We start from the raw sequence: 25,419 nt of genomic DNA, 5'->3' as shown, positions 1-25,419 counted from the left end.
CCACTATGGAGAACAGTATGGAGGTTCCTTAAAAAACTAAAAATAGAACTACCATATGACCCAGCAATCCCACTACTGGGCATATATCCTGAGAAATCCATAATTCAAAAAGAGTCATGTACCACAATGTTCATTGCAGCTCTATCTACAATAGCCAGGACATGGAAGCAACTTAAGTGTCTGCCGACAGATGAATGGATAAAGAAGATGTGGCATATGTATACAATGGGATATTACTCAGCCATAAAAAGGAATGAAATTGAGTTATTTGTAGCGAGGTGGATGGACCTAGAGTCTGTCACACAGAGTGAAGTAAGTCAGAAAGAGAAAAACAAATACTGTATGCTAACACATATATATGGAATGTAAAAAAAAAAGGTTATAAAGAACCTAGGTGCAGGACAGGAATAAAGATGCAGACGTAGAGAATGGACTTGAGGACACGGGGAGGGGGAATGGTAAGCTGGGACGAAGTGAGAGAGTGGCATGGACTTATATATACTACCAAATGTAAAATAGATAGCTAGTTGGAAGCAGCCTTATAGCACAGGGAGATCAGCTCGGTGCTTTGTGACCACCTAGAGGGGTGGGATAGGGAGGGTGGGAGGGAGATGCAAGAGGGAAGAGATATGGGGATATATGTATATGTATAGCTGATTCACTTTGTTATAAAGCAGAAACTAATACACCATTGTAAAGCAATTATACTCCAATAAGAATGTTAAAAAGAAAATAAAAACAAAAAACAGAATAAAACCACAATGAGATAAAACTACACTTGTATTGGAATGTCTAAGAAAAGAGAGAGAGAGAGGCAATACCATGGCTGGCAAGGATGCAGAGCAAGTGAAATTTATACACCGCTGGAAGGAATGCAAAATGATACAGCCACTTTGGAAAACAGCTTGGCAGTTTCTTATAAAATTGAGAATACCATACCATTGAAAGCTGTGTTCACTCACAAACTTGAACATGAATCTTTACAGCAGCTTGTCAGTAATCAGGAAACACTACAAACAACTCCCATATCCCTCAACTGAGAAATGAGTAGAATACTCATAAATAAAAAGGAATGAACTAGGATACACACAATAACTTGGATGATTCTCTAACATAGTATCCTAAGGGAAAAAAGCTAGGCTCAAAAGGATGTATATTGTACTCCACTTATATAATATTCTTGCAAAGGTAAGGCTGTAGGGACAGAAAATAGATCAGTGGCTAAGAAGTGGGGGAGGGACTGACTACAAGTGAGTATGGGAGAATTTCCTAGCATAATGAAATTTTTCTATATCTTGACTGTGGTGGTTTTTACACAACTATATACATTTGTCAAAATAGGCAGAACTGTGCAATAGAACAGGTGAAATTTATAATTATATAATTATATAATTTAGAGTTATACCTTAATAAAAATACAGTAAAAAACCTTTCCAAGAAAACCGTATTGTTCAAAAGTAAGATTAAAAAACCACAGTACCAAAATGTAGCCTATAACATTCAACTTACTCTATTTCCATTTAATGGCAACTGGTGAAATAAAAAAAAAAAAGAAAGAAAATAAAAAAGAGAAAATAAAGGGAAGTGATTTGCAAACATTGAAGAAAACTAAAAATTTAATTTTTATACCAATTGAAAAATTAATATTATTCAAGAATTCATGTAAAAGAAAATATATTAAATAGCATCCATTCCTTAATTTCCTTATCACATTAAATTAACCTATCAATAATTTCAATATATAAATCATTACCATAACAACAGCTTTCAAAGAAATTTTAACAAAATACATTCTTGTCTGATCAACCTCAAGATACAAGTATGCTAGAAATAACTTAAAGTTTTTTTAATTTTTAATTTTTGTGTATGAAGAATCCATTAAGAATGTCCAATTTATTTTGTTAAGTAATAGTCTTGTTAATATTAATAGAACTTTTAATTTTTTCCCAGCTATACTGAGATATAATTGACACATAACAGTGTGTAAGTTTAAGGTATACAATGTAATGCTTTGATATAAATAGGTATTGCAAAATTTATACCACAATATAATTAGTTAATATATCCATCACCTCACATAGTTACAATTTTAGAAATAACTTTTTAAAGGATGTAAAGATCAAATTAAAAGAATAGAACAGCCCAAACAAACTTATATGAAAATAACACCTCAGTAATTTAATCTGTATTCTTTGCTGAAATTAAACAATTAATTTAAATCATTTAATGTCTGTAAATATAATTTTAGAAAGAAACCACACTTTCAGTATGTTTATATAAAAATAAAAATATTTTGTATATTAACAGTAAATTTTTAATACATAAAGAAGTTTTTGTTAAAGTGTTGTATCTACATTTCAAAATAAATTGTATAAAGAGAGAATCGCCGTAAAATTTCCTGAGATATAAAGGAAGCAAGAAGATTACAATAGAGGATTTTATATTCATGGAGTTATTCAACTGGAAAAATATTCACTACTCATTTCTATTCATTTATAACATATTCTTTAACAAAAAGGCCAAAGAATATAGAAATTATTTTGGTTACAATTTTTTTTTTCTATAATTTTGATGAGGAAGTCAATACTTTTTTGGAGTCTGGGCCTAACTTCCACTTTCACATTAGTTTTCTTTAAAGAAATTTTGTAACAAAATCACTTTTTAAATACAGCCTTGTCTAATATGGTTGATAATTTTAAAAAAAGTTAAAAGCAAGAAGTTAAAAATGTCAACTACCATGTTTCACTGCAGAGAAAGAGAAGGTAGTCAAACCTACAACATGTTTGTAAAATCACTTATCGTATGTGTATATGATAACCATAATACTAGGTATATGCTATTATATACACATACTATATGTAGTATATATATATAGTGCATATACATAGTGTATACATAGTGTATGTATGTGTGTGTCTGTGTGTGTCTGTGTGTGTATATATATATATATATATGTATATATATATATATATATATATATATAAAATGCACACACATACACCATTGCCCTGTAAAGCTGTGAAGAAGCACTTGATGTTGGTACCTAGCACTGTGTCCAAACTTATAAATATGGGGGAAAAGCACCAGATATAATGTTTGCCTGAAGGCATTTCAAGCAGAGCCCTTTGCTACCACATTTAGGACTATTTAGTACAGAAAAGGGGGTTGTTTATCCTACTGCTCACCTTTACAGGCTCCTCATGGTCAACACTTAGGGGACAACTATCAAAAATGTTTTTCATCTCTCTTATAACACAGGTTTTTTTTCTTTTCTTTTCTTTATAATCTCTTTATTTCTTTTCTTTATAATCTTTTTACTCTTCCTTTTTCTCTTTTTTCTTCTATTAAAAAAACAAGATTGGCTAAAGATTGGTTTAATTTTTCCCTTCAAAAGAAATCCAAGTGCACTGACGTAACTGTCCACCCACTGGCTGAGAGATAGATATTCAAATGCATTCAAAGGGCCAGGCAGAGGTCAATCTGCTTCGAAATGGAAGCAGGAAGTCCGAAGTCTGGATTCACGTCAGTGTTTTAGGGAATTAGGATGATTGTGCAATGTTAAGACAGTTTAGAATCACTGGCATTCTCCCATCAAGGGAGGTTATAAATCAGAGACTGGCTTTCAGGAGGAGGACCTAGTGGGACATTTGTGACTGGGTTGAAGCAATAGAGCTTGGCTTCCCTTGGCACCAAACATAAAACTTGCTTTTTGGAAATGCAAGAGAACTTCAGGTATGGAATCTCTTAAGATATAGAAGTCTGGAAGGACTGTTGACTACTCTGTTGTTTGGCCCCAGCTGCATCTTTGTGAAGACATGTTTCACAGCCATGTAAAATGGTCTTTGCTAAGGATATTAGACCTCATAGGTTATTTTTTTAAATCAATTAATTTATTTTTGGCTGTGTCGGGTCTTCGTTGCTGCGTGCGGATTTCTCTAGTTGTGGCGAATGGGAGCTACCTTTCGTTGCGGTGCATGGGCTTCTCATTGCAGTGGCTTCTCTTGTTGCAGAGCCTGGGCTCTAGGCACGCTGGCTTCAGTAGCTGTGGTGCGCAGGCTCAGTAGTTGTGGTTCGCAGACTCAGTAGTTGTGGCTCATGGGCTTAGTTGCTCCACAGCACATGGGATCTTCCCGGACCAGGGATCGAACCCGTGTCCCCTGCATTGGCAGGCAGATTCTTAACCATTGCACCACCAGGGAAGTCGTAGGCCTCATAAGTTATTAAAGACTTTCACCTTTTATTTTTTTTTAATGGGAGGAGTCTTGAAACGGAACCAAAGAGTCTTGTTACCTTTTTCTGATGTTGAAGGTGCTTGGTTAAAGAATATAGTTATGTCAAAATATTAACCATTTCTAAACATTTCAATGCATTTATTTCTTGTTCTTCTGTTTGTTTTTACATTTGATTTTTAAATTTTTTATTTCCAAGGTGTGTATGTGCGTGCAAAAAAGATCCTCCTAACGTTCATTATGAAAAGGTTTAAGAGCAAAGATGTGATTTATAAGAACTGTCAATCAGATGTTGAAAATGTGTGTGCGACTCTGTATAGCACTGTATTTCTTCCACATGATTGACTTGCTATTATTTAACAAGCCTATTCTTTTCACTGATTTTGATTAGATGAATTATTAAAGAAGACTGGTTATAACCTCAAAATTGATTCTTCTTGGGGGTGAAAGTAGAGTCATTCTCAGGAACAGGAGGCTGAAAAGTCGAAGTCTCTGAGTGTTTAATGTCAGCATACATCTGGCTCCATTCCAGCGACAGTTTTTCATTGTTTCATTCCCTATCTCCGTCAGCTGCAACGCCTCAATGTTCTTCACTACTTAAGTGTTTCAAGATGTTCTTTGGTCACCAAAGATTAAAAAAAAAAAAAATCTAAACCTTAAACCAACAAAGAACAGAAGAAAAAAATTGCTGAAATGATTTAATTACTGATTTGGCATTTTCAAACTACAACTTGAAGAATGGCTAACGTTTAGAATTTAGAAAGTTGCTATTAGACCTGGAGTTTTTCCAAGCCAATTAAATTTTACAATCTTAAAGTAAATCTCAAAAATATCATATCAAGGAATGATACTGAACCCCAGACCTTAAGAAGTGCTCAAGGCCCAAAGTTTTAATAAGCTTGAGTTCAGAGTCTATCCATAACTGCACTCCCTTCTGTGGTTCATTGACTTGCTAAATCCCGCAGGGAGCAAGAGCAAGCACTCCATTTCAGCATCAGGGTCATAGCACATCCTCTTACTCGGGGAATTATATTGACTCTTGTAGCTGTCTCCCTGAAAGATTCTCATTTGTCGTTTCACTCTGAGGTCAGCTTAGTCTATATCCACTGTATTTTATGTCTAATTCCTGACCTATATTCCCTTCCTCAAGACCTATACACATTGCCAAGTGTTTAACTTTTCAACTCTGATCACCAACTCAGATCATAAACCATTATATTCTCTACTTAGTGTGCCTCTAGTTTTCTCACAACCTGCTTGTCTGGTTAACAATTTCTTTCAATGGTTGCCTGACAGTACCTAGTTGTGACTTTGCTCCTAGTGCCTGAATATCTGCAAGGACTGGCTGAAACATGACCCCTTTTGTTCCAAAAATTTAAACAAAACCCCTGTCCTAAGGTAAACTGAGAGCTTAAGAAGCTTTAGAATCCAAATGCTGAATTTTGGCCACCACAAAGTAAGTAAAAAACAACTTCAAATTATCAGGCTGCCTTAGTATTTATTCTCAATGACAAAGTGATGCGACAGTAAAAATTGTGAATATAAAAGGTCTTGGGCTTCCCTGGTGGCGCAGTGGTTGAGAATCTGCCTGCCAATGCAGGGGACACAGGTTCGAGCCCTGGTCTGGGAAGATCCCACATGCCGCGGAGCAACTGGGCCCGTGAGCCACAGCTGCTGAGCCTGCGCGTCTGGATCCTGTGCTCCGCAACAAGAGAGGCCGCGACAGTGAGAGGCCCGCGCACCGCGATGAAGAGCGGCCCCCACTTGCCGCAACTAGAGAAGGCCCTCGCACAGAAACGAAGACCCAACACAGCCATAAATAAATAAATTAATTAATTAAAATGGAGATTTCTTTAAAAAAAAAAGGTCTTAATACTGTTGGCCATCAGTATCAATTAGATACATTCTTTTTTTAAAAATTTTATTTATTTATTTATTTATGGCTATGTTGGGTCTTTGCTTCTGTGCGAGGGCCTTCTCTAGTTGCAGCAAGTGGGGGCCACTCTTCATCGCGGTGCGTGGGCCTCTCACTATCGCGGCCTCTCTTATTGCAGAGAACAGGCTCCAGACGCGCAGGCTCAGTAGTTGTGGCTCACGGGCCCAGTTGCTCTGCGGCATGTGGGATCTTCCCAGACCAGGGCTCAAGCCTGTGTCCCCTGCATTGGCAGGCAGATTCTCAACCACTGCATCACCAGGGAAGCCCCCAAGATACATTCTTTTAGCAACTTTCAAGTATATAATACAGTATTTATTGTTAACTATAATCAGCATGCTGTACATTAGATCCCCAGAACTTATTTACTTTGTAACTGGAAGTTTGTACCCATTGACCTACATCTCCCCGTAACCCCCATCTCCCAGCCTCTGAAAATCACCATTCTACTCTATTTCTACGAGTTTGGCTTTTTTATATTCCACATATAAGTGATATCACATAATATTTGTCTTCTTCTGTCTGACATTTCACTTAGCGTAATGCCCTCAAGGTCCATTCATGTTGTCACAAATGGCAGGATGTTCTTTCTCATTACTAAATTTCTTATATATATATATATATATATATATATATATATATATACACACACACACACACACACACACACACACACACACACACACACACACACACCTGTTGATGGACACTTAGGTTGTTTCCATACCTTGGCTATTGTGAATAATGCTGCAGTGAACATAGGAGTGCAGATATCTTTTTGAGATACTGGTTTAGTTTCCTTGGATATATATCCAGAAGTGATATTGCTGGATTATATAGTTCTATTTTTAATTTTTTGAGGATCCTCCATATTGTTTTCTATAGAGACTGCACCAATTTACATTCCCATCAACATAAAGTTTCCCTTTTCTCCATATTCTCACCAACACTTATCTCTTGTCTTCTTGATGACAGCCATTCTAACAGGTGCGAGATGACATCTCATTGTGGTTTTGATTTGCATTTTCCCAGATGATTAGAGATGTTGAGCATCATTTCATGTACCTATTGGCCATCTGGATGTCTCCTTTGGAAAAATGTCTATTTGGTTCCTCTGCCCATTTTTTAATCAGATTGTTTTTCACCTTTTAATGGCAGTATTTAGTTCATTTACATTTAGTATTACTAGTGATAAGATTGGGTTTAAGTCATCCATATTGCTATTTGTTTTTTGTTTCATTTGTTCTTTGTTCCTTTTTCTACATTTTACTGCTGTCATTTGGATTGAGTATTTTAGTATTTTCAGTATCTATTTTATCACCTCTCTTGGCCTTTAAGGTAGACCTCATTATTTTGTTAATAGTTATTCTCAGGATTACAGTATACATCTTTAACTTATCATAGTTGGCTCATAGCTAATACTGTAAAATACAAGAACCTCAAAACAGTAATTCCATTAACCACCTTCCGTTCTTTCTCTATTCTTTAGTTATTGTTTTTGTATATTTTACTTCTGCAATGATTTTATTTTGCGTCAAATGACTAGTTTTTAAAAAGATATTAAGGGAAGGGTGAAAACTATTTTATATTACCTATATTCTTCTATTTCCAATCTGAATTTCTGTCTGGTATTATTTCCCTTCCCAAAGAACTTCCTTTAGCATTGCTCGTGCTTCATGTGCAATGATAGTAGATATGCCCAGTGTTCATTTATTTTTAAATGTCTTTATTTTACTCTCATTTTTGAGAGATATTTTCACTAGATACAGAATTCTGAAGTGACAGGGTTTTTTTTCCAGAACTTAAAAGGTGTTGTTCCATTATATTCTGCCCTGTTTTTTTTCTGATGAGGTATTAGCTGTAATTTATATCACTGTTCTCTGTATATATCATATCATCTTCAGTTGCTTTAAAGATTTTTCCATTTATCTTTGTTTTTTGGCTTTAGATTATATGCTTAGGTTTGGTTTTCTGTTCATTTATTATGCTTGCTGCTCAATGAGCTTCTTAAATCTGCAACGTTCTTCACCACACTTGACAAATGTTTGCCCATTATTTCTTTAAACATATTTCTCCTGCCCAATTCTTTCTCTCCTCTTCCTCTGGGACACATATTATGTGTATAATAGCCTTCTGGATATTTTCCCACAAGTTATTGGGACGCTGTTCTTTTTTTACCAATTGTTTTTTTCTCTATTCTTCAAATTGGATTTCTATTGATTGTCTTCAAGTTCACTGACTCTTTCTTCTGCAGCCTCCAATCCACTCTTAAGCCTATGGATTTTTAATTTCATGTGATGTGCTTATCAATTCTAAAATTTCCGTTAGGCTCTTTTTTATAGTTTGCATTTCTGTGCTGAGATACCCCATATGTATACTCATTATGCCCAACTTGTTGTTTCACTTTCCTGACTGTATGTACCACAGTTGCTTTATACTCCTCCTCTGCTTATTCCAACATCTGGGTCATCTCCAAGTCTGTTTTATTAACTGCTTTTCTCCCTTGATTATGGGTCTAATTTCCTGCTTTTTTGAACATCTAGTATTCTTTGATTGTGTAATAGACATTTAAAAATGATACACATTAGGTAGTCTGGATTATATTATCTTGTTTTAAAGAGGGTTGACTTTTTTTAGTGGCAGGCAGTTATACTGTTGACAAATCTTTCTGATCCTGTCAAGTTTGGTTTTATTTGTTATTAGAACAGATCAATTTGGGTTTTTCTTGGTCCATAATCATGGCCCTTGCTCAAGGGTATGATCTTTACTCATAAAGGTAAGGTACAAACTTTTTGAAGTCTCAACCAAATATCTGAGGTGCTCAGTGAAGTCTCTCCACCCTGGCTTGGTCAGAGACCCAGTGTCTTCTAAGAGTACATGCCTATCCTTCTTTTTGATATCTCTGTTAGCTCTCAACCCATCCACAGGAGCACACTGCTCGTGCTTACCCTCATAAAGTCTCACCATACATCATCCTCAGTTAGAGAGCCAAGATGAAAATGGCACTCAACTTGTGATTTCCTTCTCTCAGGGTTCAAAGCCCTGTGCTGCCCATTATTTAATGCCTGAAAACAACTGTCTCATGCATTATGTCCAAATAGTTTTTGGAACTGTAAGTGTAGTATCTTGTACTCCATTATTTCCAGAGCAGAACTCCTCCTTACAGTCTTAATTTTTATCACCTTATTAAGTTAATATGAGACATTATTATTGCAAAGGAGAAAATATATTTATTCTTTATGCATTTATTAATAGTACGTTACAAATGTTGACAAAGCTTTGATTGAAGGAGATTAGCAAATGATAAATCTATAAGGGCAGAATTAAGAAATTTCCCTTTGGCATTCCCAGAAGCTTTTTAAACATCAACAGTTTCTGTTACTGCTTCTGGAGAAAAAAGGAATTTTGAGGCATGAGATATAATTTTCTTATGTCAAAACACTGTGCCTAAGAATTTTTCCTGTTGAATAGATGATCAAACAGGCATATTTTAGGACAAAATAACTAACTCATTTTAGATCACAGGCCTTGAGACTACCCCCAATGCCACTTCTAAAAGATTTTTGTGGCTGAAAGCTGTACCAGATGGCTGATACAAACAAGGAAGAGATTTCATGTCTCCCAGCTGTGACTTAGTTTGTCTCTGGCATTTAGCTATGTCTAGCATTTAATGTTATGAAAATGTAAGGATTAGAAATCAGTATGAACACTCCTTTAACAAGAGGCTTAGCAGAGGCAAGGCTGGTAGCTTATTTAGCACACAGATACGTTTGTTTGGCCTGCACAGGGTTTTTTTTAAAATGTCGAATATCTTGCCAACATTTAAATATCGAGAGATTTCATCAAAAAATTCAGATTTCCAGTTTCTCTTGAATCTGGCAACACTAATTTTTAATTTGGGTCCAGTAGTAGTTGGTAGAGCCAGAGAAGCAACTGTCTTTTAGAAATGGCTTGTGGAATAGAGAGGGGAGGGGATTTGGACTAGAGATGGCACACGGTGGAATGGCAGACATCACACTGAGCTGCGTTCTGAAAATGGAACAGCAGCCCTCGAATAGGGGTCAGAGGAGGGTTAATGGTAGGTTTTGTTAGACAAGATTATTTAAAAAGTCATAGGGGGAGGAGAGAAGATGGCGGAAGAGTAAGACGCGGAGATCACCTTCCTTCCCACAGATACAGTAGAAATACATCTACACGTGGAACTGCTCCTACAGAACACCCACTGAACGCTGGCAGAAAACGACCTCCAAAAAGGCAAGAAACTCCCCCTGTACTTGGGTAGGGCAAAAGAAAAAAGAAATAACAGAGACAAAAGAATAGGGATGGCACCTGCACCAGTGGGAGGGAGCTGTGAAGGAGGAAAGGTTTCCACGCACTAGGAAGCCCCTTCGCGGGCAGAGACTGCGGGTGGCAGAGGGGGGACGCTTCGGAGCCGTGGAGGAGAGCGCAGCCACAGGGGTGCGGAGGGCAAAGCGGAGAGGTTCCCGCACGGAGGAGCGGTGCCAACCAGCACTCACCAGCCCGAGAGGCTTGTCTGCTCCCCTGCCGGGGCGGGCGGGGCTGGGAGCTGAGGCCTCGGGCTTCGGTTTGGATCGCAGGGAGAGGACTGGGGTTGGCGGCGTGAACACAGCCTGAAGGGGTTGGCCGCACCACAGCTAGCCGGGAGGGAGACGGGGAAAAAGGTCTGCAGCTGCCGAAGAGGCAAGAGACTTTTTCTTGCCTATTTGTTTCGCGGCGCGCAAGGAGAGGGTATTCAGAGTGCCGCCTAAACGACTCCAGAGAAGGCGCGAGCCACGCGATCAGCGCGGACCCCAGAGACGGGCGTGAGACGCTGGGGCTGCTGCTGCCCGCCATCCAAAAAGCCTGTGTGCGAGCACAGGTCACTCTCCACACCGCCCCTCCCGGGAGCCTGTGCAGCCCGCCACTGCCAGGGGTCCCGTGATCGGGGGACAACTTCCCCGGGAGAACGCACTGCGCACCTCAGGCTGGTGCAATGTTCACGCTGGCTCGGCCGCCGCAAGCTCGCCCCGCCTCCTCTGTACCCCTCCCTCCCCGAGGCCTCGGTGAGCCAGAGCCCCCGAAGCAAGCTGCTCCTTTAAACCCCGTCCTGTCTGGGCGGGGAATAGACGCCCTCAGGCGACCTACACGCAGAGGCGGGGTCCAATCAAAGCTGATCCCCAGGAGCTGTGCGAACAGAGAGGAGGAGGGGAATCTCTCCCAGCAGCCTCAGAAGCAGCGGATTAAAACTCCACAACAACTTGATGTGCCTGCATCTGTTGAATACCCGAATAGACAACGAATCATCCCAAATTCAGGAGGTGGACTTTGGGAGCAGGATATATTAATTTTTCCCCTTTTCCTTTTTTTTGTGAGTGTATATGTATATGCTTCTGGGTGAGATTTTGTCTGTAGAGCTTTGCTTTACAATAGCTTTATTTTACTTCACTATATTATAGCCTCTTTCTTTCTTTCTTTCTATTTTTTCTCCCTTTTACTCTGAGCCGTGTGGACGAAAGGCTCTTGGTGCTCCAGCCAGGCATCAGGGCCGTGCCTCTGAGGTGGGAGAGCCAACTTCAGGACACTGGTCCACAAGAGACCTCCCAGCTCCACGTAATACCAAAAGGCAAAAATCTCTCAGAGATCTCCATCTCAACATCAAGACCCAGCTTCACTCAACGACCAGCAAGCTACAGTGCTGGACACCCTATGCCAAACAACTAGCAAGACAGGAACACAGCCCCATCCATTAGCAGAGAGGCTGCCTAAAATCATAATAAGGCCACAGACACCCCAAAATACACCACCAGACGTGGACGTGCCCACCAGAAAGACAAGATCCAGCCTCATCCACCAGAGCTCAGGCACTAGTTCCCTCCACCAGGAAGCCTACACAACCCACTGAACCAACCTTACCCACTGGGGACAGATACCAAAAACAACGGGAACTACAAACCTGCAGCCTGTGAAAAGGAGACCCCAAACACAGTAAGATAAGCAAAATGAGACGACAGAAAAACACACAGCAGATGAAGGAGCAGGGTCAAAACACACCAGACTTAACAAATGAAGAGGAAATAGGTAGTCTACCTGAAAAAGAATTCAGAATAATGATAGTAAGGATGATCCAAAATCTTGGAAATAGAATAGACAAAATTCAAGAAACATTTAACAAGGACATAGAAGAACTAAAGAGGAACCAAGCAATGATGAAAAACACAATAAATGAAATTAAAAATACTCTAGATGGGATCAATAGCAGAATAACTGAGGCAGAAGAAAGGATAAGTGACCTGGAAGATAAAATGGTGGAAATAACTACTACAGAGCAGGAGAAAGAAAAAAGAATGAAAAGAACTGAGGACAGTCTCAGAGACCTCTGGGACAACATTAAACGCACCAACATTCGAATTATAGGGGTCCCAGAAGAAGAAGAGAAAAAGAAAGGGACTGAGAAAATATTTGAAGAGATTATAGTTGAAAACTTCCCTAATATGGGAAAGGAAATAGTTAATCAAGTCCTGGAAGCACAGAGAGGTCCCATACAGGATAAACCCAAGGAGAAAACACGCCAAGACACATATTAATCAAACTGTCAAAAATTAAATATAAGGAAAACATATTAAAGGCAGCAAGGAAAAAAAACAAATAACACACAAGGAATCCCCATAAGGGTAACATCTGATCTTTCAGCAGAAACTCTGCAAGCCAGAAGGGAGTGGCAGGATATACTTAAAGTGATGAAGGAGAAAAACCTACAAGCAAGATTACTCTACCCAGCAAGGATCTCATTCAGATTCGATGGAGAAATTAAAACCTTTACAGACAGCAAAAGCTGAGAGAGTTCAGCACCACCAAACCAGCTCTACAACAAATGCTAAAGAACTTCTCTAGGCAAGAAACACAAGAGAAGGAAAACACCTACAATAACAAACCCAAAACATTTAAGAAAATGGGAATAGGAACATACATATCGATAATTACCTTGAATGTAAATGGATTAAATGCTCCCCACCAAAAGACACAGGCTGGCTGAATGGATACAAAAACAAGACCCAATATATGCTGTCTACAAGAGACTCACTTCAGACCTAGAGACACATACAGACTGAAAGTGAGGGGATGGAAAAAGATATTCCATGCAAATGGAAATCAAAAGAAAGCTGGAGTAGCATTCTCATATCAGACAAAATAGACTTTAAAATAAAGACTATTACAAGAGACAAAGAAGGACACTATATAATGATCAAGGGATCGATCCAAGAGGAAGGTATAACAATTGTAAATATTTATGCACCCAACATAGGAGCACCTCAATACATAAGGCAGATACTAACAGCCATAAAAGGGGAAATCGACAGCAACACAATCATAGTAGGGGACTTTAACACCCCACTTTCACCAATGGACAGATCATCCAAAATGAAAATAAATAAGGAAACACAAGCTTTAAATGATACATTAAACAAGATGGACTTAATTGATATTTATAGGACATTCCACCCAAAACAACAGAATACACATTTTTCTCAAGTGCCTCATGGAACATTCTCCAGGATAGACCATATCTTGGGTCACAAATCAAGCCTTGGTAATTTAAGAAAATTGAAATCGTATCAAGTATCTTTTTCCGACCACAACGCTATGAGACTAGATATCAATTACAGGGAAAAGATCTGTAAAAATACAAACACATGGAGGCTACACAATATATTACTTAATAACGAAGTGATTACTGAAGAAATCAAAGGGGAAATCAAAAAATACCTAGAAACAAATGACAATGGAGATACGACGACCCAAAACCTATGGGACGCAGCAAAAGCAGTGCTAAGAGGGAAGTTTATAGCAATACAAGCCTACCTCAAGAAACAGGAAACATCTCGAATAAACAACCTAACCTTGCACCTAAAGCAATTAGAGAAAGAAGAACAAAAAAACCCCAAGCCAGCAGAAGGAAAGAAATTATAAGATCAGGTCAGAAATAAATGAAAAAGAAATGAAGGAAACAATAGCAAAAATCAATGAAACTAAAAGCTGGTTCTTTGAGAAGATAAACAAAATTGATAAACCATTAGCCAGACTCATCAAGAGAAAAAGGGAGAAGACCTCAGATCAATAGAATTAGAAATGAAAAAAGGAGAAGTAACCACTGACACTGCAGAGATACAAAAGATCATGAGAGATTACTACAAGCAACTCTATGCCAATAAAATGGACAACCTGGAAGAAATGGACAGATTCTTAGAAATGCACAAACTGCCGAGACTGAAACCAGGAAGAAATAGAAAATATGAACAGACCAATCACAAGCACTGAAATTGAAACTGTGATTAAAAAACCTTCCAACAAACAAAAGCCCAGGACCAGATGGCTTCACAGGGGAATTCTATCAAACATTTAGAGAAGAGCTAACACTATCCTTCTCAAACTCTTCCAAAATATTGCAGAGGGAGGAACACTCCCAAACTCATTCTACGAGGCCACCATCACCCTGATACCAAAACCAAGACAAAGATGTCACAAAGAAAGAAAACTACAGGCCAATATCACTGATGAACATAGATGCAAAAATCCTCAACAAAATACTAGCAAATAGAATCCAACAGCACATTAAAAGGATCATACACCATGATCAAGTGGGGTTTATCCCAGGAATGCAAGGATTCTTCAATATACGCAAATCAATCAATGTGATACACCATATTAACAAATTGAAGGAGAAAAACCATATGATCATCTCAATAGATGCAGAGAAAGCTTTCGACAAAATTCAAACACCCCATTTATGATAAAAGCCCTGCAGAAACTAGGCATAGAGGGAACTTTCCTCAAAATAATAAAGGCCATATATGACAAACTCACAGCCAACATTGTCCTCAATGGTGAAAAACTGAAACCATTTCCACTAAGATCAGGAACAAGACAAGGTTGCCCACTCTCACCACTATTATTCAACATAGTTTTGGAAGTGTTAGCCACAGCAATCAGAGAAGACAAAGAAATAAAAGGAATCCAAATCGGAAAAGAAAAAGTAAAGCTGTCACTATTTGCAGATGACATGGTACTATACATAGAGAATCCTAAAGATGCTACCAGAAAACTCCTAGAGCTAATCAATCAATTTGGTAAAGTAGCAGGATACAAAATTAATGCACAGAAATCTCTTGCATTCCTATACACTAATGATGAAAAATCTGAAAGTGAAATTAAGAAAGCACTCCCATTTACCATTGCAACAAAAAGAATAAAATATCTAGGGATAAACCTACCTAAGGAGACAAAAGACCTGTATGCAGAAAATTATAAGACACTGATGAAAGAAATTAAAGATGATACAAATAGATGGAGAGATATACCATGTTCCTGGATTGGAAGAATCAACATTGTGAAAATGACTCTACTACCCAAAGCAATCTACAGATTCAATGCAATCCCTATCAACTACCACTGGCATTTTTCACAGAACTAGAACAAAAAATTTCACAATTTGTATGGAAACACAAAAGACCCCGAATAGCCAAAGCAATCTTGAGAACGAAAAATGGAGCTGGGGGAATCAGGCTCCCTGACTTCAGACTATATTACAAAGCTTCAGTAATCAAGACAGTTTGGTACTGGCACAAAAACAGAAATATAGATCAATGGAACAGGATAGAAAGCCCAGAGATAAACCCACACACATATGGTCACCTTATCTTTGATAAAGGAGGCAAGCATATACAGTGGAGAAAAGACAGCCTCTTCAATAAGTGGTGCTGGGAAAACTGGACAGGTACATGTAAAGTATGAAATTAGAACACTCCCTGACACCATGCACAAAAATAAACTCAAAATGGATTAAAGACCTAAGTGTAAGGGCAGACACTATCAAACTCTTAGAGGAAAACATAGGCAGAACACTCTACGACATACATCACAGCAAGATTCTTTTTGACCCAGCTCCCAGAGAAATGGAAATAAGAACACAAATAAACAAATGGGACCTAATGAAACTTAAAAGCTTTTGCACAGCAAAGGAAACCATAAACAAGACCAAAAGACAACCATCAGAATGGGAGAAAATATTTGCAAATGAAGCAACTGACAAAGGATTAATCTCCAAGATTTACAAGCAGCTCATGCAGCTCAATAACAAAAAAACGAACAACCCAATCCAAAAATGGGCAGAAGACCTAAATAGACATTTCTCCAAAGAAGATATACAGATGGCCTACAGACACATGAAAGAATGCTCAACAATCATTAATCATTAGAGAAATGCAAATCAAACTACAATGAGATATCATCTCACACCGGTCAGAATGGCCATCATCAAAAAATCTAGAAACAATAAATGCTGGAGAGGGTGTGGAGGAAAGGGAACACTCTTTCACTGTTGGTGGGAATGTAAATTGATACAGCCACTATGGAGAACAGTATGGAGGTTCCTTAAAAAACTACAAATAGAACTACCATACGACCCAGCAATCTCACTACTGGGCATATACCCTGAGAAAACCATAGGTCAAAAAGAGTCATGTACCAAATGTTCATTGCAGCTCTATTTACAATAGCCAGGACATGGAGCAACCTAAATGTCCATCGACAGATGAATGGACAAGAAGATGTGGCACATATATACAATGGAATATTACTCAGCCATAAAAAGAAATGAAATGGAGGTATTTGTAATGAGGTGGATGGAGTTAGAGTCTGTCATACAGAGGTGAAGTAAGTCAGAAAGAGAAAAAAACAATACAGTATGCTAACACGTATATACGGAATCTAAGGGGAAAAAAAAAAAAAAAAAGGCCATGAAGAACTAGTGGCAAGACGGGAATAAAGACTCAGACCTACTAGAGAATGGACTTGAGGATATGGGGAGGGGGTGGGGTGAGATGTGACAGGGGTAAGAGAGTGTCATGGACATATATACACTACAAATGTAAAATAGATAACTAGATGGGAAGCATCCGCATAGCACACGTGAGATCAGCTCGGTGCTTTGTGACCACCTAGAGGGTGGGATGGGGAGGGTGGGAGGGAGGGAGATGCAGAGGGAAGAGAAATGGGAACATATTGTATATGTATAACTGATTGCACTTTGTTATAAAGACAGAAGCTAACAAAAAAAAAATTACTTAAAAAAAAAAAAAAAAAAAAAAAAAGAAATGGCTTGTGGTCGCCTTACCTTTATACATTTATACCACCTCCCAGCTCCTATGGCATACATTTGCCTCCTTCAATCTATAACATTCAGGAAGTAGAGATAGTTGGCAACCAAAGCAGATAAATGTCTAAAAGCTCCTTCCAAGAGATGTAGGTGGGGTTATCAATTCCTAGAACTTATTCCATTTCTCCACTTTAAACACTCATTTAGTGGTTAGAAGTGCATGATTATTATTCCATTTCACTGTAAGTAAAGACACCATTGATTTTAAGAGGGCATCATTATGCTTTGATCACTAAAAAAAAAGAAAAGCTCCTACCATTTAACCATGATATCCCATGGACTGAAAGCTGCATCTTGATTGCAGAGATGTGAAAATGTGAAAGATTATGCATATGAATATGATTAATAAAATGCTTTCTAGTTTACAGATCAATTTCAATTTCTTCATAATTTCCATTCTCAATGCCATAACCTCTTAAATAGGCTCCAGGCCTCTAGTCTCACTCCTCTTCAGTCCTCCTCCATTCAACTAGTAGGACTATCTTTCTAGAACAGAAATCAGACCATGTCTGTCCTCTATGCTTCCAGTTTCCTTAGCAATGTCATGTGAGACCACACACCCTACCTTGGCTTCTCTTTTCTGGTCTCAACCTTCTCTTGCCCCTGCTTTTGTTCTAGCAATACCAAATTCACTGAGGTCTTTGAGCATGCTGTCTTTTTTGTTTAAATCACCTCTTCCGAACTTTCTGGTTAATCAGATTTTAGTCATTCTTTAATTCAGCACAGTCACAACCTCTTATGGGAGACCTTCTTTGGTACACATACCAGCCTTTTCATATCCATTCTGGGGCCACCTGAAATTAGTTTGGTCTGCTTCTGCACCTACCTACTATTTGCCTTGTGAGTTATTCACATGCAACGCATGCATGCCTGTCTAGACCAGAGCTCGCAATGGCCAGTTCATAAGTTGATTCCATCACCTTCACAGACACATTCTGCCTACAAAATGTTTAGACAATTTTTGTAATTAGATGTCTACATTAAAAATAGGGACTTTTCACATTTTAAGAAAACTAAGTCCCTAGAAACATGTGACTAGCATTTCTGGATAACTACAACCAGCTGAAGCTGACAGAGGCTGCCCCATCCAGAGTAGACATACTTTCTACAGTGTATCAGGGAATCCATCAGTCCCCCTGGTTTTTTAAATGTCTTTTCACTTGTTTACAATACAGCCCTGGCCTCTATAAGCATCAGAGCTTACAACTTTGGGTGTGAACTGTGAACTCCTTGACATAAGGGCGTATCTTACTGATCTGTGTACCCTGGTGCCTAGCACAGAGCCTGGCATATGTAGTTGCAGTTCAAAAAATATTTTATATATTGAATTGAATAATCCGATATGATAATTACAACAGTCTAGCAAAGAGGCAAGGTAGGTATCATGATTCACAGTTGATAAAGACACTACAGTTTGGAAAGTCAACTCTTGCTCAAAAAGACATAGTTCATAAGAGGCAGAGATGAGGCCAAACCCAAATCTCTACTCCATGTCTTAGGATTTCTTACAAAGACACACAGTCTTGTGTGGTTTTCTACCTGGTGAGGTCATGAAACCTCAATATTTTTTCTATTGATAAATTAATCTCCACGTCCTCTGTATCCCCACCATTACAAAACTTATCACGCATTGCTTTGTATGACAGTTCACTGTGTATGTCCCCCCAATGTGACTTGATGTTGAAGGCCTGTGACCAGCCAGTGCCTTTCATGTAGTAGACCTGCAATAGTGGCTTGGAGAATTTAAAGGAATTGAATGAATAAGTCTCTATTCTCTATTATTTCTATCATAACAATGCCTTAAATCCTATATGAAAGGAGGGAAGGAAAAAATGAAGGGAAGAAGGAAAGAAGGAAGACTGTTGTTATAAAAGAAGAAAAATAAGCATGCAAACAAGAGTTCACTTATACCTAGTTACTTTCTCATTTTTATCAACAGTATTTGTCATGATAAAACTGATAAATTCATATCGTTTCCCATCCATTTAGTATTTAAAAGTGTTAATCACATCATTGTCATATTTACTCTTCCAGATGCTTGTATTTGTTTCCACCAGGTCATAGCCACCTCTCTGTTAATGTATCACATGTTTCTTTCATTAATGCCAAATGTTTTGTTCCATTAGTGACATTTCGTGACAATTTAAAAGTCAATCTTACAATTAGAAGTAACACTGCTCTTCTGGACAGTGCTGTCTGAGTTGAATTGACTCTGACTGATAGCAGAGCTTGATATTCCCAGTTTGTTGGGGTCCCCCCCCCAAAAACCGTAATGTCTTCTTCCCTCTTCCCTTTAGGTGATAAAGTTCAGATGGGAATAAAATAAGTGTCATTCACAGCTATGTTAAGGCAATTAACCCTAAAGGAGTCTTATGCTCCATAAACAGTACTAAGTAAGCCTCTCTGACTCAACCCAGAAAACAGGAACCACACTTAGGTTTTACTGTGTGACAACTTCTGGGCTTGACACAGGTATGTGGATCATAGGAATAGTGAATTCAGCTAGCCATATACTTTGTCAACTTTAAATCCAAATATGGAAAGCTTGATCATTTTTCTTAGGGCTATTACTTAGTAAGTCATTTAGTGTCAGGTAAGTATTGTACTTCCTCCTAATGCATTTACTAAATTAAGTAATATACCTACATAAACCAACCATTACTCTTTTATAATTATCTTCTTATCATAAATGGAGAGCTAGGGTTTGAAAGAATTAAATAGCTTGTGTAAACTGAATTAAGTAGTTTAGTTCTCTCTGCATGTATTACAAATCTGTCTTTCTTTCTTACCTACCTATCTTCACACATTCTATTAAAAGGTATCCTTTCAATACTTTTAAAATAAAAATAAATTTATTTATTTATATTTGGCTGCGTTGGGTCTTTATAGCTGCGCGTGGGCTTTTTCTAGCAGCGGCGAGCGGGGGCTACTCTTCATTGCGGTGCGCAGGCTTCTCATTGCGGTGGCTTCTCCTGTTGTGGAGCACAGGCTCTAGGAGCGCAGGCTTCAGTAGTTGTGGCTCGCGGGCTCTAGAGCACAGGCTCAGTAGTTGTGGCACACAGGCTAGTTGCTCCGCAGCATGTGGGATCTTCCCGGACCAAGGCTCGAACCCGTGTCCCCTGCATTGGCAACAGATTCTTAACCACTGCACCACCAGGGAAGTCCCAATCCTTTCAGTACTTTTTATGCTTTTTCATATATTATTCCACTAGTTTTAGGGTTCTGGGTTCTACATGTATTTAAAAGGAAAATGTAATTTTGCATTCAGACAATACAGTGCACCTTGTTCAAAAATTGTTAAGAATTGCAAAATGGTGACAGCAAAGCATTAAACCAAGTGCAAAGATCCCGAATAGCCAAAACAATCTTAAGAAAGAACAAAGCTGGAAGCATCACACTCCTTGATTTCAAACTATACTACAAAGCTATAGTAATCAAAGCAAAGTATGGTACTGCCATGAAAACAGACACATAGATCAATGGAACAGAATAAAGAGCCCAGAGATAAACCCATGCATTTATATCAATCTATGACAAAGGAGGCAAGAATATACAGTGGAGAAAAGACAGTCTCTTAAAAAATTTGAGTTGGGAAAACTGGACAGAGATGCAAAAGAACAAAACTGGACCACTACCTTACACTATATACAAAAATAAATTCAAAATGGACTAAAGACTTAAATGTGAGATGTGAAACCATAAAATTCCTAGAAGAAAACATAGGCAGTAAGCTCTTTGACATAGGTCTCAGTGATATTTTTTTGGATCTGCCTCCTCAAGCAAGGGCAACAAGAGCAAAAATAAAACATGGACTACCTCAAACCAAAAAGCTTTTACACAGCAAAGGAAACCATCCACAAAATGAAAAGGCAATCTACTGAATGGGAGAAGATATTTTCAAATCATATAACTGATAAGGGGTTTAATATCCATAATCTATAAATAACTTATACAATTTAATGTCCAAAACCAAACAACCTGATTAAAAAATTAGCAGAGGGTCTGAATAGACTTTTTTCCAAATAAGATATGAAGATGGCCAATAGGCACATGAAAAGATGATCAATGTCACTAATTATCAGGGAAATGCAAGTGAAAACCACAATGAGATATCACCGCACACCTGTCAGAATGGCTATTATCAAAAACACAACAAATAACAAGAGTTGGTGAGGATGTGGAGAAAAGGGAACCCTAGTACACGTTGGTAGGAATATAAATTTGTACACCCACTGTGAAAAACAGTATGGAGGTTCCTCAAAAAACTAAAAATAGAACCACCATATGATCTGGCAACTCCACTTCTGGGTATATATCCAAAAAAAAATTTAAAAAGTAACTTGAAAAGATATATATATCCCAATGTTCACTGTAGCATTATTTACAATAGTGAAGATATGGAAGCAACCTAAGTGTCCTTCGATAGATCAATGGATAAAGAAGATGTGATGTGTATATATGTATGTGTGTGTGTGTGTGTGTGTGTGTGTGATATGTGGTGTGTATATGCACAAAATGAAATATTATTCAGCAATAAAAAAGAATGAAATCTTGCCATTTGTGACAACATGAATGGACCTACAGCATGTTATGCTAAGTGAAATAAGTCAGATAAAGATAAAATACGTATGATTTCACTTGCATGTGGAACCTAAAAATCAAAACAAATGAACAAACATAACAAAACAGAAACAGACTCATAGATACAGAGAACAAACTGGTGGTTGTCAGAGGGGAGGGTGGTTGGGGGCTGGACAAAGTAAGTGAAGAGGATTAAGAGGCACAAACTTCCAGTTACAAAATAAATAAGTCATGGGGAGGTGATGCACAGCATAGAGAATGTAGTCAATAATATTGTGATAACTTTGTATGGTGCCAGATGGTAACTAGGCTTACTATGGTGATCAAATCAAAATGTATGTAAATATTGAATCACTATGATGTACACCTGAAACTAATACGATATTGTTTGTCAGTTATACTTCAATAAATAAAAGGACAAAAACAAGGGTAGAGTTCTTGTGAATTGGAACCTGTGTGATTGTACAGCTCACATTTCCATGAAGGTGGCCCTCACCAGATGCAAATCATTTGGCCTCCTTGACCCTCAGATTGTTCATCTACAAATGTGGCGTAATCACACCTGCCTTGTCCCTCTCACGGATGTTGTAAGGATCACATGAGATAAGTTCACATGCTTTGTAGGCTCCAAAACACTTTAAATATATGTTTGTTTTACAAAGTTATCGGTGATGCACATTTTTTTTTCATTTACTTAAGAAATATTATAGAACAACTTCCAACAGGCTTAAGTTTGAACAAATGAGTATTGTTTATTTCCCTCTGAAACACAAATGCTTTCTTAAAACAACAGGCTTTACCAAGATTTTACACCGATTATATACTCTGGGAACAATAACATATCCCTTGAAACAGGGATAGATGAATAGATGTACCTAAGTACAAAGGATTCCTTGAAACTAAATTGAACTGTTTCAAATCACTATGTCCATGGGACTCTGAAATTTTACATCATTTTCTGACACATCCAGTCTCTTCATCAGCCAGCCCTCAGCTTTACATTCCCCCACCCCCCACCCCCAACCTGCCTAGTTTCTGGGTAGGAGATCTCCTAGCATGTGATCTTATCAAATGCATTAATAGGCTCTATTTATTCTTTCTTCCTGAAATAAGAATTTTGTGAAGAGGGAAGCCTGAGGTCTCCTCAATTCTGAGCTCTTTGCCTTTTTGTCAGGATGTCCTATCTTGCGGGAAGATGCTTTTTTTTCTTCTTCTTCTTTTTAAATGTCTCTTCAGTAATTTTCCTGCATTTTGCTTTTGGGTCAAAAGCAAAGGAGACAAACTTAAACCAGCTAGAAATTTCAGAATGAATTCCTATACGTTCTTGATCCTCAAAGAACACGCCAGGATCCAATGACAAAATTTACTCAATTTTTAGTGTGAAGGTAAAATATCTTCACTTTTTGTTCTGGTCTTTGTTCTTACTCGGTCTTCCAGGGAACATTTAAATAGTTATGAAACAGATTAGAATATTGCCATTCCGATCCCTGAAAATGTAATATTAATTGAAATTATAGATTCCTTGTTCCCAGTGATTTAACAACGCTGCTAAAACATTGAGACACTACAGGCTCTGTACCCTTTTTTCTTGTAGTAATACAACCAAAATGTAACATAACTATTTTTAAAACAAGTAATTTAAACAAATAATGTAGTTCTCCACTTGAACACGACCTTATCTATGACTGTAGAGGAGCCTTCTCTGTGCATCTACATGTACTTACCTCAGGATCCATTTAGAGCTAAGGGTCTAGCCCTCAGAGCTGGAGGAAAATCAATCACTCAATTTATATCAGAGGCTCAGAGTTAAAAGAAAAGCCACCCTGGTGTCCTAATCTTCAAAGAAAAAGTAAAGAAAAAGGAGGTTACAACTCAAAGTGTGTTGCCAAATGTCAGATTGGGCCTCCTGGGCAAATCTGTGGTGTGGCATTAGATGGTTGAGAACAGCTAAGTGGGACAGTGGCGATCACAAAGTATCCCAAACTGAAATCACGAAGGCTGGCCACAGAAAAGGACTGAGCAGATGCTTTATCTTCCCCAGGGAACTGGTGACATCTCCTGTCCGTTCTGTGGAGTGGGATGGCCAAGGGAGGATGGGAAAAAGGAATTAGAGTATTAGGTCACATGCCAGGGCATTGATGCAATTAGAAATGATTGGAAATCCCTTGGGAGAATGTCAATTTCCTCTTTATTATTGGTAATGTTTGCTTAGGGTCATGAAATAATTTGAGCTGGCCTAAAATGCAATCATTAATGGCTAAAATGTAGTGGTCTATTCTGTTTCCTGCATTAATTAGAAATGGCATCTAATTATTGCTTAATGAGCCAAACAAAATAAGTTCCTTTGCGCTCTCCTTAACTTTAATCTGAGACAGCCTGAGCTGCTTCCTGAAGAAAGCAGTAAAGCATGTATAACTTATACAGACAAAACAGATTCTGTTTATGGCATTACAGACCCTTGCAATCATTCAGGTGACGATCAAAATTATCTAGTAGCATAAGCTGCCACTGGCTGCAGACGGAAAAATTGAGCCTTTCACACAAAACATTGTTGAATTTGTCTAAACATTGCCAAACAGAAAATTGTTTTTTCTAAGCTAACTTTTATTTAGCTCCCCCTATGCACTTTGAGAGAAAAGAATTAGTGAGTTTAAGAATTAGCAGAAAAGAAATAAGAATGAGGTAAGAATGTTTCTTCATATGTAAACAATGGACATCATAATCCTCAACAAATAAGGTTGTCTTGAGGATTAAATTAGATATTTTATGTGAAAGATCCTAGCACAGTGTCAGGTGCATAAATGGAGCTAAATGAATTTTAATTTCCTCCTTTTCCCCTTAGTGTATCTGATTTCAGAATCTCAAGTGAAGACTAACCTAGTCAGATAGACACAGACTCATTAATAAATGACATTCCCTGTTCTGTTCACCACCTCAATGTTATCATTTCAAATTAACCTGAACAAATCAATACTCATTAAATTGCACAAGGCAAATAGTACTTAAATTAAAGTAGCTCACTGTTTCTATCCCTTATCAATTGAAAAACTAATGCTAGCAAAAGTTTCTAATTATCTGGGCAAACAGTGACCTTTCCCTTTGACCACTGATTTTGTGGTCAAAAACCTTTCAACTGACAGTTTTCTTCTTAAAGAACTCTGGCCAAAAGGTCACCCAAAGGCACATTCATTTCAAATAAGGTATGAAAGAATTTCCCAGTTGACCCAGCAATAAACAAGATTATAAAATGTTTATCAGGAAACAAAGTGTCTTGAACAGAAAGAGCCACGTGGAATCATGTATGTTATCCATTTGTCATATCATTCTGCTACTGCATTCTCTTATCTTTGATAAAATACTTTTTTGATATCAAATCCATCTATTTCAGAAATGATATTTCATCATCTAAATTGATATTATTGCTTCATCAAAATGTCAAGATTGAAAAAGCTCTTTCAGTTGTT

At 38.0% G+C, this 25,419-nt stretch overlaps 1 protein-coding gene across 5 annotated transcripts in view; it reads right to left on the bottom strand.

Moving 5' to 3' along the window:
- CAMK4 (calcium/calmodulin dependent protein kinase IV) overlaps nucleotides 1-25,419 on the bottom strand; it is a 244,059-nt gene that overhangs the window by 132,982 nt on the left and 85,658 nt on the right. The window contains exon 1 of one of the 5 annotated variants that reach the window (XM_036846834.1): nucleotides 11,760-11,764. The exons of the other annotated variants lie outside the window; for them this stretch is intronic. The gene's annotated coding sequence lies outside the window, so the exon portion shown is untranslated. Of the gene's footprint in view, nucleotides 1-11,759; nucleotides 11,765-25,419 lie in introns of those variants that run through there. 5 annotated transcript variants of the gene reach the window in all.

The sequence above is a fragment of the Balaenoptera musculus genome, chromosome 3 (genome assembly GCF_009873245.2).
Source record: "Balaenoptera musculus isolate JJ_BM4_2016_0621 chromosome 3, mBalMus1.pri.v3, whole genome shotgun sequence".
Taxonomy (NCBI): domain Eukaryota; kingdom Metazoa; phylum Chordata; class Mammalia; order Artiodactyla; family Balaenopteridae; genus Balaenoptera; species Balaenoptera musculus.
The sequence above is the reverse complement of the archived record's forward strand: the minus strand, read 5'-3'. Positions and strand labels throughout refer to the sequence as shown.